Consider the following 14,357-nt stretch of genomic DNA (forward strand, 5'->3'; position numbering starts at 1 on the left):
CCTGTCAAATATCACCATCATTCTTCACAAAATTAGAAAAAAATAATTTTAAAATTCATATAGAACCAAAAAAGAGCCTGCATAGCCACAGCAAGACTAAGCAAAAAGAACAAATCTGGAGGCATCACGCTACCTGATTTCAAACTATGCTATAAGGACATAGTCACCAAAAGAGGATGGCACTGGTACAAAAATAGGCACATAGACCAACGGAGCAGAATAGAGAACCCAGAAACAAAGCCAAATGCTTACAGCCAACTGGTCTTCAACAAAGCAAACAAAAACATAAAGTGGGGAAAGCACATTTTCAACAAATGGTGCTGGGATAATTGGCTAACTACATGTAGGGGAATGAAACTGGATCTGCATCTCTCACCTTATACAAAAATCAACTCAAGATGAATTAAGGGCATAAACCTAAGACCTGAAACTATAAAAATTCTAGAAGATAACATTGGAGAAACCCTTGTAGACATTGGCTTAGGCAAGGATTTCATGACCAAGAACCCAAAAGCAAATGCAATAAAAACAAAGATAAATAGCTGGGACCTAATTAAACTAAAGAGCTTTTGCATGGCAAAAGAAACAGTCAGCAGAGTAAACAGACAACCCACAGAATGGGAGAAAACTTTTGTAGTCTATATATCTTACAAAGGACTTATACTCAGAATCTACAATGAACTCAAACAAATCAGTAAGAAAATAACAAACGATCCCATCAAAAAGTGGGCTAAGGACATGAATAGAAAATTCACAAAAGAAGATATACAAATGGCTAACAAACATATGAAAAAAAGGTCAACATCAATAGTGATCAGAAAAATGCAAATCAAAACCACAATGCAATACCACCTCACTCCTGCAAGAATGACCATATTCAAAAAAATAAAAAAACTGTAGGTGCTGGCATGGATGCATGAACAAGGAACACTTCTACATTGCTGGTGGGAATGTAAACTAGTACAGCCACTATGGAAAACAGTGGGAAGATTCCTTAAAGAAGTAAAAGTAGAACTACCATTTGATAAAGCAATCCCACTACTGGGTACCTACCCAGAGGAAAGGAAGTCGTTCGCAAAAGATACTTGCACACGCATGTTTATAGCAGCACAATTCACTATATATCACATTGTATATACATTAGTGGAATAAGTATATATATACATACACACACACATTAGTGGAATAATATACATTATATATAATATATACATATGTGTATTATATATTAATATATACATTAGTGGAATTATATATATATATATGATGGAATACTACACAGCCATAAAAACGAATGAATTAACAGCATTTGCAATGACCTGGATGAGATTGGAGACTATTATTCTAAGTGAAGTAACTCAGGAATCGAAAATGAAATACTGTATGTTCTCACTAATATGTGGGAGCTGAGCTATGAGGACACAAAGGCATAAGAATGATGCAGTGGACTTTGGGGACTTGGGGGAAAGACTGGGAGGGGGATGAGGGATAGAAGACTACAAATATGGTGGAGCGTGTACTGCTCGGGTGATGGGTACACCAAAATCTCACAAATCATCACTAAAGAACTTACTCTTGTAACCAAATACCACCTGTACCCCAATAACTTATGGAACAAAAAGCACATGAGATATCACCTCACCTCTGTTAGGATGGCTATTATCAAAAAAATGAGAGATAACAAGCACTGGTGAGACTATTAAAAAAATGGAACCACTGCACACTGTTGGTGGGAATGCCAAATGGTGAAGCCATGGAAGACAGTATGGCAGTTCCTCAAGAAATTAAAAATAGAACTACCACATGGTCCAGCAGTGTCACTTCTGGGCATATATCCAAGAAAATTGGAAGTAAAATCTTGAAGAGATATCCATACTCCTGTGTTCATTGCAGCATGAACAATAGCCGAAGTATAGAAAAACCCCAAGTGTCCATTGACAGATAAATGGATAAAGAAATGTGATACATACATTCAGTGGAATATTATTCAGCCTTAAAACAGAAGGGAATCCTACCATTTGTGACAACATGGATGGACTGGAAGACATTAGTGGAATAAGTCAGTCACAGAAGAACAAATACTGCATGATTTCTCTTATATGAGGCATCTAAAATAGTCAAAGGTATAGAAGTAAACAATAGAATAGTGGTTACCAGGAGATGGGAAGAGAGTAATATGTCAAGTTGTCATTCAATAGGTATAAAATTACAGCTAGACAAGTAAGTTCCAGGGACCTGCTGTACAACATAGTGCCTAGGGTTAAAAATAAGATATTGTGGGCCAGGCACGATGGCTCACGCCTGTAATCCCAGCACTTTGGGAGGCCAAGGCAGGCAGATCACCTGAGGTCGGGAGTTCGAGACCAGCCTGACCAACATACTAAAAATACAAAATTAGCCGAGTGTGCTGACACATGCTTCTGATCCCAGCTACTCAGGAGGCTGAGGCAGGAGAATCGCTTGAACCTGGGAGGTGGAGGTTGCAGTGAGCCGAGATCGCGCCATTGCACTCCAGCCTGGGAAACAAGAGCAGAACTCCATCTCACCAAAAAAAAAAAAAAAAAAGTATATATACATATATATATACACACACATATATATACATGTATATATATATATATAGTACCTAAAAATTCATCAAGACGATAAATCTCATATTAAGTATTCTCACCAAAAAGAAAAAAGGAGGGAGGATTACAATGAAACTTTTGGAGGTGATAAATTTATTACCTGGATTATCGTAATGGTAACATGAGTGTATGCACATGTCTAAATTGTATATATTAAGTATGCACAGCTTTCAGTATACCAATTATACCTCATTAAAACTGGGGGAAAATGAACAGGAGAGTAACTTTGGGATTGCATTGCTAAGTAAGCTGCAGACTTCATGAAAAATTCACCTGTTTTTCACTAATGTCCTTTATCTGCTCCAGGGTCCATATTGCATTCAGAAGTGATTTCTCTTCAGTTGTCTCCAGTCCTTTCAAATTTGCTCAGTCTTGCCTTGTCTTTCATGACCTTGATGGATGTTTATTTTGCATAAGTCTTATGAGAAAGAAAAGTATCTGGATTAAAGAATATCTCGCACAAACACACATACACACACAAAATGCTATTAAGGGGCAGAAAACAAAATTGTGTGAGGACCAATATTTGTAAAGGAAAATAAACAAGCAGTTTTGATTGACCCCCTCCTGGTCTCCTAAGGCAGATAGCTCCTGCAGCTTCATTAGGAAATCCAGTTGATCTTCAGAAGAGTTCAAGGATCTCTAACGAACAGCAAATAATAAACAATGTATGGGTTTAAAATTCAGGAAATCCAATCTTTTGACTTCCCTGGGTCACACTGGAAGAAGAAGAATTGTCTTGGGCCACACATAAAATACACTAACACTAACAATAGCTGATAAGCTTTAAAAAAATTGCAAAAAGTAATCTCATAATGTTTTAAGAAAGTTTATGAATTTGTATTGGGCTGCATTCAAAGCTATCCTGGGCTGCATGTGGCCCATGGGCCGCAGGTTGGACCAGCTTGATTTAAATGTTTTCAGAGAGGATGTGTTAGTTTCCCAATGAATGTGTTGCACTGCCAAATGGATTTTTTTTCTTTTGTTATTTTGCTAAATTCTGTTAAAGGATGGCTGTAGGGGTGCATTCATTTAAATTTGGAGAAACTTCCAACCAAGATTATAAATTTAGCTTTAGTATAGCTGAAGTTAAGCCAATCTTATTGACAATAATGAACCCACAGGCTCAGATATCTTAAGACTATTCTTGTTCCCTAACAATAAACAATGTCATCAACATAGAAGAGGTTACTTGAGGTATGCAAGACAGCATGCATCCAATAATTAAATGGCCTTGTCAGATTATTTAAATTTATGCTAGTAGGAAGGGAAGCAACTTTGCAACATTTAGAAATGAAATTCACTTTGTAAGATAATTCTAATGCCAGTGGCATTATATACTAGAAGTTTTGAAAATGTGTTACAAGCAACACTTTGAAAACATGTTACAAATGTTAAAATATGTTCTAGATAATATTCTTTTCTATTTCATTGATGTTTGTCAAGAAACAAAAGCAAAAATATCTATATCATCTTTTTCTTCTATATTACTCTTGTGTTTTTACTTGGGCAATGAAGAAGAAGATAGCAGTTATTGACAGTGAAATGGTTTTACCAAAACATTGATCAAGGGACTGTTCCACAGTGTTCATTTTGCTTCTTTCTTTTTTAGAAAACCTGTCCAAAGTTTTGAAGGAATATACAAGATACTAGTAGGTCTGTAAGTTGGGACAATAGAGAGTTTTTCTTTTATTAAAACTGAATAGACATCACTTCAAATCCACTCTGACAAACTTCTGCAAAAAATTATGTAAGGTAAAGTCTGCAAGAAAAAGTGATACTGCCTCCTGCTTCCAGTGCTGGTAGGGAAGAAAAGAAAAAAACCTATTTTGCTATTATTTACAGTTTTAAATATTCACTGATATTTTAATATGGCAAATGAAACCATCAATAAACTAATAATAACAAAAAATTCTATACGGTAAAATCCACCATAATCAAAGTCAAAATACAAATGGAAAATCACAGGAAAAGGTATTTGAAACTCCTATTATAGACAAAGGAATAATTTCCTTTTTAATGACCTCAGAAGAATCAATAACACAGACAAACCAAGGAAGAATGTACAAAGAACAGGAACATATAAGCTACAAAAACTATAAATAACTCTTAAATACAGGAAAAGATGCCCAATCTGAGGCAGAAAAAAAGAGAAGTGATATTTAAATGAAAATTAAATGCCATTCTTTATCAAATTGGCAAATATCAAAAAGTTTTATAGTCCTCCACACTGGTGAAACTGAAGGAAACAAACCACCTCATATGTTGCTGATGGGAGTATAGAGACAATGGGAGATAGTACAGACAACATGAAGATCAGCTGGAAAATGTCTATCAAATGTACAATTGTTCAAGGATATTTGCTGCCATATTATTTGCAATAGAAAAAGGTACCCATCAATGGTTAGATTATGGAAACATACATAGAGTGGAACATGACACTGGAAATGATAAGGAAGTTTCATATGTAATGACCCTGGGGGGAAACTTCAGCCTTTAAAGGCTCTGAACCCTTGATATCCTACCCAGGATCAGGTCTTAGAGCATGGGGAAAGATGTAAAAATTCTTCTCTTCAGATAATTCTGGCATTCGGAGAGCAAAGGAGTACTAGGTTCATTTCCAATTGGACCCTACAAAGAGAGGCAAAGTCCTTTTCTTAGCTTGAAAAAAAAAGCGGCAGGGGGGAAGCAGAGTCTTAAAAAGGTCTACTTGCTACTACTTTCTAGGGAGTGAAAAGAAGCAAGAGTGAGGGACTAGGGGAGTAAGGCAGGGAAGGAAATGGTGATGCATTGTCAAGCTGGCCACAGTAAAACATGACGAATTGCTGCATCTTTCTGAATCAGTCTCTGAGAAGTCAGATAAAATGGATCTCAAGACTGCCTGTTAGAAAGAGTAGAGGGAGGAGGATGGAAAACAAACATATCCATTACCCATCAGTTCCTGTATCATATTAGTAAAAGCCTTACTGCAGGCAGCACTAACTACCCAATTCTTCCAAGTTGTAAATTTATGGGGCCAAGTAGAATTCCACAGAATTCCACATTTTCATGTCAACAGAGAGGCCCTGGCCAGGCATAGGGTATTAGGCGAATCACCTTTGGGAACTCAGTCAGAGCCCTGCAAAGCTTGTCATTAGAGCAAAGGAGGGAATAAAAGACAGGCGAGGCTGAGAGAAGCAGAAGCAATGCATGAGGAAGTCTGATATGGTCTCTGGACCTGTGGGAGTGTAGTAGAAGTGGTTGTATGGGGTATCTGGGGCAGATAAGTTCTAAGGAAGCCTTCCTGGTTCTCCAGCAGCAACGTAGCATCATAGGATAATAAATTTGGAGGGCATCTGCAAAGGGCCATGGAAGAGGGCTCAGGAGAGAAAGAGATACCCAGTAGATCCTGAACAAGTCTTGCAGTTGTGACAGGTGGACATCTAAGTGGAAAGGGTTGGGCCATGCCACGAGACTCCAGTGGTGACATGCCACCTCAGCAGAGAACGCAACTGTGGATTGCACTCCTCAGCAGGTGTGCTGCCCCACAGCTGTCCCCAGGCCATGCTGTTAGGCCCCACAAAACTTCTTTCCCTGGGAAGAAGAAGGAGAAGAAAAAAGCCCCAAAATGGACTTAATCTGAAAGACTTAATCAAAACTAGAATAAAATTGGTAAATTTTCTGCCACTGAGCAGAAATGAGGCTCAAGAGAGAGATAAAGTTGAATTATGGAAAAATAAAGTCACATTTCTAGCATCCCTGAGGATGTGGTTTGAAGATATCAGTTTTGCTACTCGTGTATTGGCTGACAGTGGCAGCAATATTGAGGCTCGGAATATGTTCAAATTGGTCTAAAATATCTCTCTCAGGAGTGGCATTTGCAAAGAAATTCCGATCACTAATTAATCAGTAAGGCTGGTGTCTTAATGAAAGTAATATTTTCTCTAGACAAGTGCATTACTTTGCTAGGACTGCCCTAACAAAGTACCACAGACTAGATTAAACAACAGACATTTACTTTCTCACAGTTCTGGAGGCTAAAAGACCAAAATCAAGGCATCAGTTGGATTGGTTCCTTCTAAGGGCCATGGGGGGTGGATCTGTTTTTCCAGGTCTCTCTCCTTGGCTTCTAGATGGCTATCTTCTCCCTCTGTCTTCACATCATCTTCCCTTTGTTCAGGTCTGTGTCTAAATTTCCTCTTCCTACAAAAATAAAAGTTACATCATATTAGGGCCCATCCTAACGACCTCACTTTAATCACCTCTATAAAGACTGTATTTCAAAAAAGAGTCACATTCTGAGGTAATAGGAGTTAAGACTTCAACATATGAATTTTTTTGAGGGAGAGTGTCCATTCAGCCCATAACAACAAGCTATCTTCCCTCCTGCCCCTGCTATGTGTGTGAGATGCTATGAGGCAAGCCAGAGAGAGCCAACTGGAAGGAACACCAATGGCCAACACTGGAACAATTTGAGCAAATAATAATAATGATAATATTGGATTACAAGTCACAAAATAAATGAGTCCCTATGGATACAAATAAACATTTGAATAAATACATAGATTGGAGATATGGGAGATCTCTTCTTTACAAAAGAATTCCAATTCATAAATGTAACAGAAGAGGGGGAAATAAAACTTGCTGTTAAGTAAGCACTACAGTAATAGCTGTTACAGAAAAATCTATGAATGGATGCTAAAATTAGTGGGCACAAGCTCAAGGGAAAATAAGATATTCATGTACTTTTAAAGCATCTTCCCCTCTATTCATTTCATATGTAAAAATAACTTTACAGTTGAAATGCAGCAGGTAACATCTAAACCAAGTAATCTAAATTAACATCACCAATAATAGGACATCTCACTCCCTGATATGATGCACTGAAGAGGACACAGCATCACCTATGGTATTCTCACCAGCATTCCCATAAAAAATGCACGACCTCAATCTAATCATGGGAAAACGCCAGACAAGCCCAAATTGAGAGATAGTCTATAAAAATAACTAAGTGGTACTCATCAAAAGTATCAAGATCATGAGACACAGGAATAATGTGGAACTATCACAGTAGGGGAAGACTAACGAGATGAGACTAAGTTCAAGGGAAGTCCTAGATGGAATCTTGGAACAGAAAAAGGCCGTTAGGGGAAAAGGAAAAAAGAAAATGAGTGAAATTTGAGCAAGGCCTGTAGCTGAGTTAATAGAATTGTACCAATGTCAATTTCTTTTTTTTTTTTTTTTTGATGGTTCAACCAACATGTTATTATGTCTTATTTTATTAGCTTTGACCATTGGTTTTGATCGCTGTCCTCTGGTTTGATAAGTTTTTAACATCAGGAGAAGCTTGGTGAAAGGCACATGTAAACTAGATACTATTTTCGCAACTTTTCTGTAAACCTAAAATTAAATAGGTTTTAAAAAGACATTGGAAATTGTCTCTTACAATATCCTGCTACGTTGGAAACAGGTTTTAAAGGGGAAGAATTCTGTGGTGAAAGAGGTTCCAAAAAACAAAGTAAAAGGAACTACAAACACGAAAAAGGAACTGCACATGGAAGACGTGATTTAACTAACGAAACCCCCACACTTAGCCCAATGGCCGCCTTGTATCCTTAAGCCATGTCAGAGGACCTCTTCTGAGGGGTGATGAGAGGGAGTAGACAGGAAATGACCTCTAGAGATCAAAGCATGTACTGGTGATGTCTGCCCACAAGATTTTTGTGAAGAGGAGGAAATATGTGAGAAAAGCCCAATTTGGTGACTGTTACATAAGCGGCTCTCAATAAAGTTTACTTTCTGAAGGGAAGGATATGAGTTAGTGTTTAAGCTCACCCTCATGTGTTCTCAGAGGAGAGGGGAGTTTTGTTACATTTCCAGTATAGCCGTGGGAATAAAACATTCAGTCTCTCTCCTCGTTTTCCATTCTTCTTTGGGAGGAGGAATATCTTCTCTGAGTTTCAAAGTCACATAGTGACCAAAGAGACTGGGTCATTTAACCAGGGAGCTGCTCAACATCAAGACAGACTCCTTGGCCACTCGCTCACCACAGGCTGTCTGCCTTCGACGTCTGGGAGGAACCCTGGCTTCCTCGTCCAGAATGTAAGTGAAGAGAGGCCTGCTTTGCCATGCTCATCCTCCTCCAGCTTTCCATCCACAAGTGAGTGGGTACGCCAGGATTGCACGGGTCCCAAGATCCTTTCTCAATGGGCAATCCTAGAAACAGATTAATAGACTACTGTCCAACCCTTTGATAACACATATATTTTTACCTCTGGTCTTGTCTTTATAGACAGTCTCTTTGAACTTTAGAAAAGAAGAGGAGTAATAAAATCTAAGCATCAAGCTTGACTCTGAACTTTCTACAGCTCTATTTTCTTACCTTTATAGAAGACTTGAATTTAGTGAAATTATGATATGTGATCTTTGTCCAAGAGGGTTTCTGAATCCTAACCTTACCTGAATTGTCTATTTAAGATTTATTCATACAAAAGAACAATAAAATCCAAGGGCAGGGATTTTACTATGTCTGAAAGATCTTGCTGGAATGGTTTAAATTCTAATCAATTTTGACTGCCAGAGTAGAAAAGGGGAATTTGAAAGTATATTAAAAGAATCCTTTGGCAGTTCTGTTTTAGAGATAAGTAGATCAATGAAGTGATTGTCATCCTAGGACAGAACTTCCACTATACTTCCTTCCCCCAAAGACTGCCTCTTATATAATATTTTAAATAGTATTGAACAGCTTGGATGTATACAGCAGTTGGTAAATGCTGTGAGGAATACAAAAGATGCATGAATCTCCTCAGGAACTCACAATCTCATGGAGGAAATGACAGAATGACAAAATATATACTCAGATTAGCAAAAATCATCAAGAGTACTCAAGATCATGTGACAAAATGTGGCAGAACCAATAAGAGCCATAGGAAGTTAATGGAAGAAATGATCTGCATTGCCAAGAATATTTGGGGAATGCTCCACAAGAATGTGAAAATTGAGATAGATTCTGAAGAATTTATATTTGCCATGGTCAAGACAAGCACACGTCAAAAAATGGTGTAGTAGGCAAAATAATGTCACCTCCTCCCTCAAAGATGCCCATATCCCAGTCCCCAGAACCTGTGACTTACATTACCTTTCATGGCAAGAGGGACTTTGCATATGTGATTACTGCTTGAAGAATGGGAGATTAACCTAGAATATCCTCATAGGCCCACTCTAATTACATGGACCTTTAAGAGCGAAGAAAAAGGCAAAAGGATCAGTCAGGGAGATGGGAAGAGCGAAGAAGAAGCAGGAGACATCTGGAGCTTGACAGCAACTTGACCCACTGTTGCTGCCTTTGAAGATGGAGAAAGAGGCCACAAGCCAAGGAATACAGGCAGCCTCTAGACACTGGGAATAACCCTCAGCTGACAAACAGCAAGGAAACAAGTCCTCAGTCCTCCAATGACAAGGAATTGAACTCTGTCAATGATCCTGGAAACAGAACCTCCCCTAGAGCCTCCATAAAAGAATTCAGCTCTACTGACAATTAGATTTCTATCCATTGATACTCATGGGAGGATTCTGACCTGCAGAACTGTAAAATAACAAAGTTATGGTGCTTTAATCCACCAAGTTCATAGTCATTTGTTACAGCAGAAATAAAAATCTATACACATGGACACAGTTCCCACAGCTTACTTAGAGAACCTCAGGCAAAAACATTAATTTCTTATTTCTTGTACAGTACTTAGTCTATGCAGCCCCTTGGGAACACCATGAAATATGGCTGTAAATATACTGACCCTTCCTGAGGATCCTCAAATGGCTACCATGGCCGTAACTCACTTCTAAAAGTTTCCTGACATCTACATCTCCATGCACTGAACTATGCAGCCCTAACGCCTTGGAAGTAGATAAAGTAGGAAAGAAAACCTGATGTAAGGTGATCAAAGTAGTTCACCTGAAGCTTATCTGGTGATAAGTGACCCAGGAGAATGCTATATTTTGACACAATCAAATCCTCTATTTGACACTAAAAGAGTCATCAGACAGACGGTTGTTGGAAGGAAGAGACAAATGATAAAAAGAAGCCATTCAGAAGCTTACAGAAGGCATGAGTACAACCAACAAGTTAGCAGAAATGTTGATATTGAAAGAATGAAAAAATGAGGAAACCACAGGCAGTTATCTGATGATGGTAGGAGCAAAAGAAGCAGAGTGTCCACAATTGTCCAACAGGAGAAGGAATCAAAAAACTCCTCTTACAGAGGGGGCATGAGAGAGCAGGACTGCATGAACCATATTGTACTGGAATAAGCTTCCAGGCTCCATGAAGCCTTCTGAGAAAGTTTCCCATTGTTTATTTCCTTTCTTTGTAAACTGATATCAAGGCTTTTTCTCCTTGGGTGAACTGACATCTCTCTTATTTTGCAACCTGAAAGAACTGAACTAACACGCAGATTCACAAGACTCTACTTGCTGAGGGTGACCTGCTCTGCTGAATGAAAAGACAGTTATTGCAAGGGACCCTCTTGACTTTTGACCTCTGTGGATTTCATTTATTATTGTCTGTTGGGTTATTTATTGAGAAGCTGGCTATGATTCCCCAAAAGTTACTCTGATAACCAGCCATTTCAAACATCACAGAAATGAGCAGTTAGATTAGATAAACAGGAAATCAAAAACTAACTTTAATTCTACACAACTATATCATTTAGCAATTAAATATATATATAGTCATAGTCTACTATCATTTTCAGTTGTTTCAGGGTATTATTCCTCTTTACTCTATTAAACTATAAATTGTTGGAGTGAGAGGATCTATATTTTGTATCTCAAAAATGCAGAATAATTAACGATATACCTAATATGTATGTATTGGCCCATTGCCTATTGGAACTTTTGACAAAATAATGTTGTTTCTGAGAAAGAGGATCAAAATTCTCATAGCATAATCCAAGACCATCTCTATTTCCTTTCTACCATGAAATGCTATCCCCCTTTACCCCTCTTCATGAAGGAATCTTCTTCTAAATGTTTCAGTTACAAGAATAATACCCCAGCAATAGCAGACATCAGATCTACTACTTGGAAATGTCTTTCCTTAAAAAAAAAAAAAAAAAAAAAAAGGATCTAGAGTTACATTACGGTATACACATGGCTTCCTTACCTATCTTCTAGATACAGATAAATATAGCTACCATTTGCTGAACAACTATTATGTGCCAGTCATGGTGTATACATTATAACTAATCTTAACAAGAACTGTTGTGAAAGGAAGGCACTGGTCACTACTTTAGAGGTGAGGAGCTGGACTTCAGAGGGATTAAATTGCTTGGCCAAAAGTATTCAGCTCTAAATGGCTGATTCTAAGTCAGTATGTTCCAAGTCCTCATGCCTTCCACTTTCTCATGCCTACCTTATATTCTTTGTTTACTGATTTGAAGTATGCAAGAAAGCAGACCCTAAATATCTCAGGAAGCAGGAAGCAGGGTTATGATTCCTACTTTAATCTGTCTAATTTAATTATCAAGTGCTCAAGGAAGGTCAGTAGCTTGTGCTATAGTTTTAAGGAGAAAAGATTTGCATTAGGACCTGGTGCCACCTATTGGTTAACCCATGAGACTAGTGAGATAGTAGTTCAGTTTCACCTCTACTCCCTACCCCCAAAATCAACCAACCTAGAGGTCATGCACGAATTCTTTAAAAATAGAAGTCATGTCAAAAACTTTTCTCTCAGTTCCATTCTTTCCCACCTCCAGTCTCCAAAATCTGTGTTCAGCCAGTTGCCGCCATGTAAAAATGACTGAATTTAGAAATCAATTCCAGTTCTCCAATTAACTACTATAAACTCTGGGGAGGTGAGTTGGTTTCCTTGAGTCTGAGTTTCTCACCCACAAAATAAAATGATACCTGCCTTCCTTCATACCGAGTTTATTGTGAGGATCATATGAGACAACATATGAGAAAGTGCAGCATAAATAAGATAGCACTTTATTGACCTCATGTTATCGCCACCTTTCATTGCCACCTATCACTACTTTTCATTTAAAGTTTGATTTCTGTGAGAGTGCTGCTCATATGCACATCTGCCCGTCACTACTAAATCACAGATTTCCTAAATGTATTCTTGTCTGCCTATGTCAGAGTTCATGATCTCTTTTAGATTGTGAATTCCCAAGAAAATGGGCAGAACATAGCATCTTTATGTACTCATAGTACATACTACAAGATTGCACATATACTGGGGTCTCAAAGAGATGTTTAATTTTTTCAAATATTGTTTCCTCAATGAGCATGTGGAAACAATAGTGAGATAGTAGTTCAGTTTCACCTCTAGTGAGAATCAACTTTGAAATGATTTATTGAGAGAAAAGGGATGACTTTTAATGGCAGGTAGTATTGGAGATCCAGAGGAGTAAGGGAGGTAATGTGAGTTTCAAATATACATGGTCATAAACTCTTTTGCGAAAGAACTGAGGATGGAAATGCTGAACGAATGATCCCCTTACATTTGTCCATAATTTTTTATTTTTTTAAATTTTCTGCACAAATACTATAATTATAGAGGCATTTTGGCTAAATCACTTATCCAAAAATTACAGTGTACAGGCATGCCTCAGAGATACTGTAGGTTCAATCCCAGACCACTGCAATAAAGCAAATATTGCAATAAAGTGAGTCACATGAATTTTTTTGTTTTCCAGTGCACATGAAAGTTATGTCTACATTGGCCAGGCGCGGTGGCTCATGCCTGTAATCTCAGCACTTTGGGAGGCCAAGACGGGTGGATCACCTGAGGTTGGGAGTTTGAGACCAGCCTGACCAACATGGAGAAACCCCATCTCTACTAAAAATACAAAATTAGCTGGGCGTGGTGGTGCATGCCTGAAATCCTAGCTACTCGGGAGGCTGAAGCAGGAGAATCGCTTGAACCCAGGAGGCGGAGGTTGCAGTGAGCCGAGATCATGCCATTGCACTCCAGCCTGGTCAACAAGAGCAAAACTCCGTCTCCAAAAAAAAAAAAAAAAGTTACGTTTACATTATAGTGTAGTCTATTAGGTGTGCAACAGCATTATGTCTAAAAAGGGTACATACCTTAATTAAATATGCTTTATTGCTAAAAAAAAAAATGCTGAAATCATCTAAGCCTTCGGCAAGTCATAACCTGTTTGCTGGTGGAGGGTTTTACCTCAGTGTCGATGGTTGACCTGGGTGGTGGCTGCTGAATTTTCGGATGGCTGTGTCAATTTCTTAAAATAAGACAACAACTAGGTTGGCAATGTCAATTGACTTTTCTTGTCACAAAAGATTTCTCTATAGCAAGTGACAATGTTTTATAGCATTTTACCCACAGAAAAATTTCTTTCAAAATTGGTGTCAATCCTCTCAAACTCAGCCACTGCTTTATCAACTCAGCTTAATATTCTAGATACTTTGTTGTCATTGTTCACAGTATCTTCACCAGCAGTTGGGTCCATCTCAAGAAACTGCTTTCTTTGTTCATCCATAATAAGCAACTCCTCATCCATTCATGTTTTCTCATGAGATTTTGGCAATTCAGTCCCATCTGCAGGCTCCGTTTTAATTCTATTTCTCTCGCTGTTTTCACCACATCTGTAGTTACTTTCTCCACTGAAGTCTTGAACTCCTCAAAGTCATTCTTGAGGGTTGGAATCAACTTCTTCCAAACTCCTGTTAATGTTGACATTTAGACCTCCTCCCATGAATTATGAATGTTCTTAATGGCATCTGGAA

Source organism: Gorilla gorilla, chromosome 1 (genome assembly GCF_029281585.2).
Source record: "Gorilla gorilla gorilla isolate KB3781 chromosome 1, NHGRI_mGorGor1-v2.1_pri, whole genome shotgun sequence".
Lineage (NCBI taxonomy): Eukaryota > Metazoa > Chordata > Mammalia > Primates > Hominidae > Gorilla > Gorilla gorilla.